Source organism: Schistocerca gregaria, chromosome 3 (assembly GCF_023897955.1).
Source record: "Schistocerca gregaria isolate iqSchGreg1 chromosome 3, iqSchGreg1.2, whole genome shotgun sequence".
NCBI classification, from domain to species: domain Eukaryota; kingdom Metazoa; phylum Arthropoda; class Insecta; order Orthoptera; family Acrididae; genus Schistocerca; species Schistocerca gregaria.
The window spans coordinates 639,461,123-639,466,844 of NC_064922.1; the positions used below are offsets into that span (position 1 = coordinate 639,461,123).

The 5,722-nt window shown below is 44.7% G+C and overlaps 1 pseudogene; it reads right to left on the bottom strand.

Annotated features, from left to right (window-relative positions):
• Nucleotides 1-491: 491 nt before the first annotated feature.
• LOC126356749 (5S ribosomal RNA) lies at nucleotides 492-608 on the bottom strand (annotated as a pseudogene).
• Nucleotides 609-5,722: the final 5,114 nt, after the last annotated feature.

The window sequence follows — 5,722 nt, forward strand, 5'->3', positions numbered from 1 at the left end:
ATGTTCAAGTTGTAACACTTCCCATATCCGTCAGCGTATAATGTGTGATACTCTTTCCAATTTTCTGCAGTCTTTCTTTTTCCTTTTTCCAAGTAATGCACCATTCAGTCTCGAAAACTACAAACGTCTGAACGTTGAATTCAGACTTTCACAAACGGTCTTCAGTGGAATTTTTTCGAGTTGCAGTAGGTCTCTGAAGAACTGTCGGTCACAAGCTCGGACAGGGGAAGGAAATCAGGCATGCAATTAACCAAAGGCATCATTACGGCATTCGTTTACGTGGTTTTAGCACTCCGTCTTCAGGCCACAAGTGGCCCGTCGGGACCATCCGACCGCCCTGTCATCCTCAGCTGAGGATGCAGATAGGAGAGACATGTGGTCAGCACACTGCTCTCCCGGTCGTTATGATGGTTTTTCTTTGACCGGAGCAGCTACTATTAGGTCGAGTAGCTCCTCAGTTGGCATCACGAGGCTGAGTGCACCCCGAAAAATGGCAACAGCACATGGCGGCCAGGATGGTCACCCATCCAAGTGCCGGCCACGCCCGACAGCGCTTAACTTCGGTGACCGACGGGAACCGGTGTATTCACTGCGGCAAGGCCGTTGCCTTACGTGATTTAGGGCACTTTAATATAAATTCAGATGGCATTAAGAAAGTTGCCCGTTCCAAATGCGAGTTGTGGGCCTCAAGCATTGCACCGTCTCTCTCACGGCCGGAAGTACAAAATAAAGGCTTTTACCATTTTTCAGATATTAAGTTAAGGCCAATGTTCTCAAAGTTCATGAGGCTATTTCATCGTTAAATCCTTTCTAGTCGTTTCAAGAGAGCACGCTGCTCCGACTCGACACTGATTTCGTCCTCAGTACTAGTTACCAGAACCGGTCCCACGTTTAAAAAGTTTTTTGTAATCATACACTTCGGCGTCTGCAATTCTATGTCCAGCTCTACAAAACTACAGGTTCCTCCTTAACCACACTCTAAGAAACTTGACAATTCGAAACGCCCGCAGCTAGCCAAATAGGAAGTACTTCGGTGTTCACCTTTTTAACATTCATTTTAGTTCTTACACAAACGCACTCTGAAGCGTTTCGAACGGGTCTCATTGTCACATTAATTTATATATATTTTTTCTTTCTCTTACATGAGCTCCTATTACGTCCAAAGTTGAAATCTTTTACATCCACATTGAAATATATACTCCGCAAGCCGCCGCACGGTGGAAGGCGGAGGGTATTCTGTACCACTACGAATCATTTCCTTTCCTGTTCCACTCGCAGAGAGAGCGAGGGAAAAACAACTTTTTATATGTCTCCGTGTTAGATATAACTTCTCTTATCTTGGTAGTCTTCATGCGAAATGCACGTTGGCGGAAGTAGAATCGTTCTGCTGTCAGGTTCAGATGCCTCACTCTACATTTTATCAACAATGTTCCTCTAAATGAACATCGCCTCTTCTCCAGGGATTCCCATTTGAGTCCTGGAAACATCTCGGCAAGACTTGAGTGTTGTTCCACACACTACTGGTGACAGATATAGCAATCCACCTTTGAACTGCTCCGATGCCTTCCTTTAATTCGACCTCGTACGGATCGCATACACTAGAGCAGTACTTAATAATAGATCGCACAAATATCTTATATGCCGTCTCATTTACGGATGATTCACACTTCCCTAAAAGTTTCCCAATAAACCGAAATCCACCATTCGCCTTCGTTGATGTGAAAGCTGTTCTCCTTCATTTTAAGGAGGACGTAACCTGAAAAATCTGTAAATATGGAATTGCTTGAAACAAATTTCATAAAGAACTGCAAATTCCAAGTAAATGTACGAGCTGTGTACGAGCAGGAGGAAATGTGAAGAAAGAGAAATACAATTTGAACGAAATTACAAAGAAATTCGCATCAACAGTAAGTTTCCCTTGTTCCAACCTTAAATGTAATATTTTCAGAGATAAGTGATCTTTCATAAATGGACACACGTATATCAGCAACTATTACAAAATTATCGTTATATGCAACTGCCCTTATATGAGAGAGCCTTACTTTTTTTTTATGAACAAGAATTTTCATGTTGACACTGTAATAATGTTATAATTTTTACTGCTTACACAAATCAAGTTCTAAACATATACAAAACTATTGATTGTCGACAAAGAAATGTGGCACAAGAAATGTTTCTTCATTGTCTGTTTTTCGTCCAGATAATAAAACATATACCATATGCAAAACAAAGATGACGGTTTTGTATGGCTATCCCGTCTTGCAGATAAACGTCAACACCTAATAGAAGAACTTAATACAGCAAGTATGAAAATGAAATTTTAAGTGAAAAAGTTAGTAACAGAAAAGTATGTGGGCCAAAACCACTCGCAACGAATGTGAAAGGAAGTAATTTTAAATTCCGAACACAGTTTCGCCCCTGAATTCTGATCTAGAACAGCCTTAGCTAACCTAATTTTGAACTTGAACCTTATCTACGTAAATTACTTTGTACATGTGTGATATCAGTTAATCTAAACTGACTCTGACTATCTGTAAATTAAATTGAACATAAAGAATGGTTATTAATAATGCATAGAATGGTTCCTCATCAACTATACACAGTGGTTGAAGGTCGTGACTGAAACTGAACACATGATTAATAAGTCGCCCTGGAAACCAAAATGTAGGTACTGTTACACAGTCCGCCTGCTTAGCTGAGTGGTTACGTGCTTGCCTCCCATGCAGCGGTCCCGCGTTCGGTTCCCGGCCGGGTTAGAGGTTTTCTCCGCTCGTGGACTGGGTGTAGTATTGTCCTCATCATCATTTCATCCACATCACCGGCATGCGAGTCGCTCCATGTGCCGCCGACTAAAATAACATTTCCACTCGGCGGCCGAACTTCCCCGGATGGGGCCTCCCGGTCAACAAAGCCACACGCGCGTGTCTCTCTCCAACTGTTAAACACTAATTCAATCTTCACTCTACAATAATTACTCAGCTATCGCTTGCAGCAAATAGAACTCAATTCATATAACATTTTCCCAAAAGTGCATCTCTCTATAAAACCAGCTAAAAAATCCGTCCTCTATATTTAGTCACACCAGCGAGCATCTGAAATAAAATTCATTCTCTATACGGCACGTCCGCCATTAGAGCTCAACACTAAGCGGCCACACAACATTCACTTTCTCTGTAGCCGATTTCCTCACTCCCGCGTGCTCTACTACCAATACAGTCTCTGGTAGTCAAAGAATACGCATCACTCATGTGATGAGGCATCCAAAGACGCTCATAGTGGCAAACATTCCAAACAAACTGCAGTATTTCACGAAATATGCACCTTTCGAAAGAAAGCCTGAAAATATATGATCATACTCGAATCGAAACGTAAAAAGGAAGACAGAAGGCCTAAATACTAAATCCGATCTCCCAAAATTATTGTTGTGGAGTACCGTAACATGGTTCCTCCTTTCAACCTTCGCACTAATGCCGAAATGGCAGACATTGACATAAGCGGACGTGGAAAGCAGAATCAACTAAAACTCCTAACCAGTGGGAACGCAACTGTATCCGACAAGATATCTGCGATGTTACACAGACGTAGCGCGAAAGACATCCCCCCCCACCAACCCCCCCCCCCCCACCACCACCACCACTACCCACCACCATATTTCTAGCAGTAGTGTTCCACAGGTCCCTGGAGCAACGAACTGCTTCTAACAACTGAAAAAATTGCAGGGCATTTCCGTCTCCAAGAAGGATCGTAGGACAAGTGCACACAACCATATGCCTAAATGGTTGACGTGTAATTATGTAACATATTTTATGCTCAAGCATTATGATGTTCTTGGAAAACGAAAATATCCTCTGTAAGAATCAAAATGGATTCCACAAATATAATTCGAGAGAAAATTAGTTCACTCTGTTCATAAACGAAATCCTTTCTCTTGTGAGCAAGCACTTTCTCCCTCATACGTACAATTGCATCAGGGCAGAGGACACATTTCCCAGACGCTGGTGTGAAGCCACTGCCATACCTATACCTAAGCTTCGTAAGGACAAACACCTTCCTTCTAGCTACCGTCCCATTTCTCTCACCAGCTTTGTTTGCGAGGTTATGGAACGTATGAATCATGCCCAGAAGGTGTGGTGCCTCGAGTCTCGCAATTTACTAACCACTGCACAGTGTGGATTTCGAGCTTGCTGTGCTGCGGTTGACCATCTCGCCACTCTGTCATGAATCGTTTTCTGCGGCCGTGTTTTTAGATTTGGAGAAAGCCTAAGACACCTGGTGGAGAACTGGTATACTGTACTCTCTACACGAGGGTCTTCTACATCCGCATGCCCCATTTCCTACATGAATTTTTAAAAGCCCGAGTGTTACCTTTATCATGGAAAACGGTGTGCTTCAGGGTTCCGTCCTGTGCGTCGTTATCTTTGCTATCGCCATTAACCCCGTAATGACCTGTCTTCCACCTGGCATGTATGGCCCCTTTTCGTTGACTATTTTGCTATCTATTGCAGTTCTCCACGGAATTGTCTCCTAGAGTGACGTCTTCAGCAATGTTTATATCGTCTTTACTCATGGAGCCCCGACAATGGCTTTCGCTTTTCCATTGCCAAAACTATTTGTATCTTGACATATTGGGCCTGCTGCTCTTCCGTTCGTTGAAACTACGGAATTCCTGGGGCTCATGCGCTATAGGAAACTTTCTTGGTCCTCCCAAATGTCTCACCTACCCACCCGCTGTACGCAGTCCCTCGGTGTTCTATGTATCCTCAGCATTACTTTCTGGAGAGAGGATCGGACATTCCTCTTTCGTTTGTACCGGACCCTTGGCTGCTCGAAACTAGATTATGGGTGTCTGGTGCCTCTTACGCCATCTCTATACTCCACCATCGTAGTGTCCGTTTGGCCATTGGCACCTTTAACACTAGCCCAGTTGAGAATCTGTATGCAGAAGCTACCAAATTACCGCTGTCATACCGCCGTGACTTTCTCCGCAGCAGATTGCCGTTTGTCTGGCATGCCTGGCCACCATCCTATGCTTCCTTCTTCAGTGACCCCGTTGATCGCCAGTATGTGGTGCGTCCCTCTTCTATGTTACCTCCTAGAGGTTGCTTTCGGCTCTTGCTCCAGCAGCTTAACTTCACGCTATCTGCCACTTCCCTGATGGGTGTGAACCCTTCACCACCTTTCTTCGTGCGGCAGCCTCTGTTCACCTTGGCCTTCATTCGTTTCCTAAGGACACTCTCGCTCTATCGCCGTAAATTTCACGACCTTCGCACGTAACTTCGCCGTAGCACCTTTGTGTACTCTGATGGCTCTCGGACTGTCCATGGTGTCGGGTGTGCCATAGTCATTGGCACCGACGATTTTCGGTATCGGCTTTGAAAACACAACTCAGATTTAAAGCAGAGTCATCGCCCTGCATCAGACCCCGCAGTACATCCGGGGACACAGACGTTTCAATTGCGTCATCTGCTCCGACTCTCTCAGTGCCCTTCAAAGCATCTGTGTGCTGTAGACCGTCCACCTCTTCGTCAACAGATCCAGGAAAGCTGTCACTTGCTCAGTTTTGATGGAGTCACTGTGATGTTTATGAGGGTTCCTGGTCACGTCGGTCTGCCGGGAAACGAGGCCGCTGACGCTCCCAAGGCTGCAGTGCTCGTACCTCAGCCCGCTACTTCTTCCGTATCCTCCGATGATCTCCGAGATGCCTTCTGTCAGCAGGTGGTGT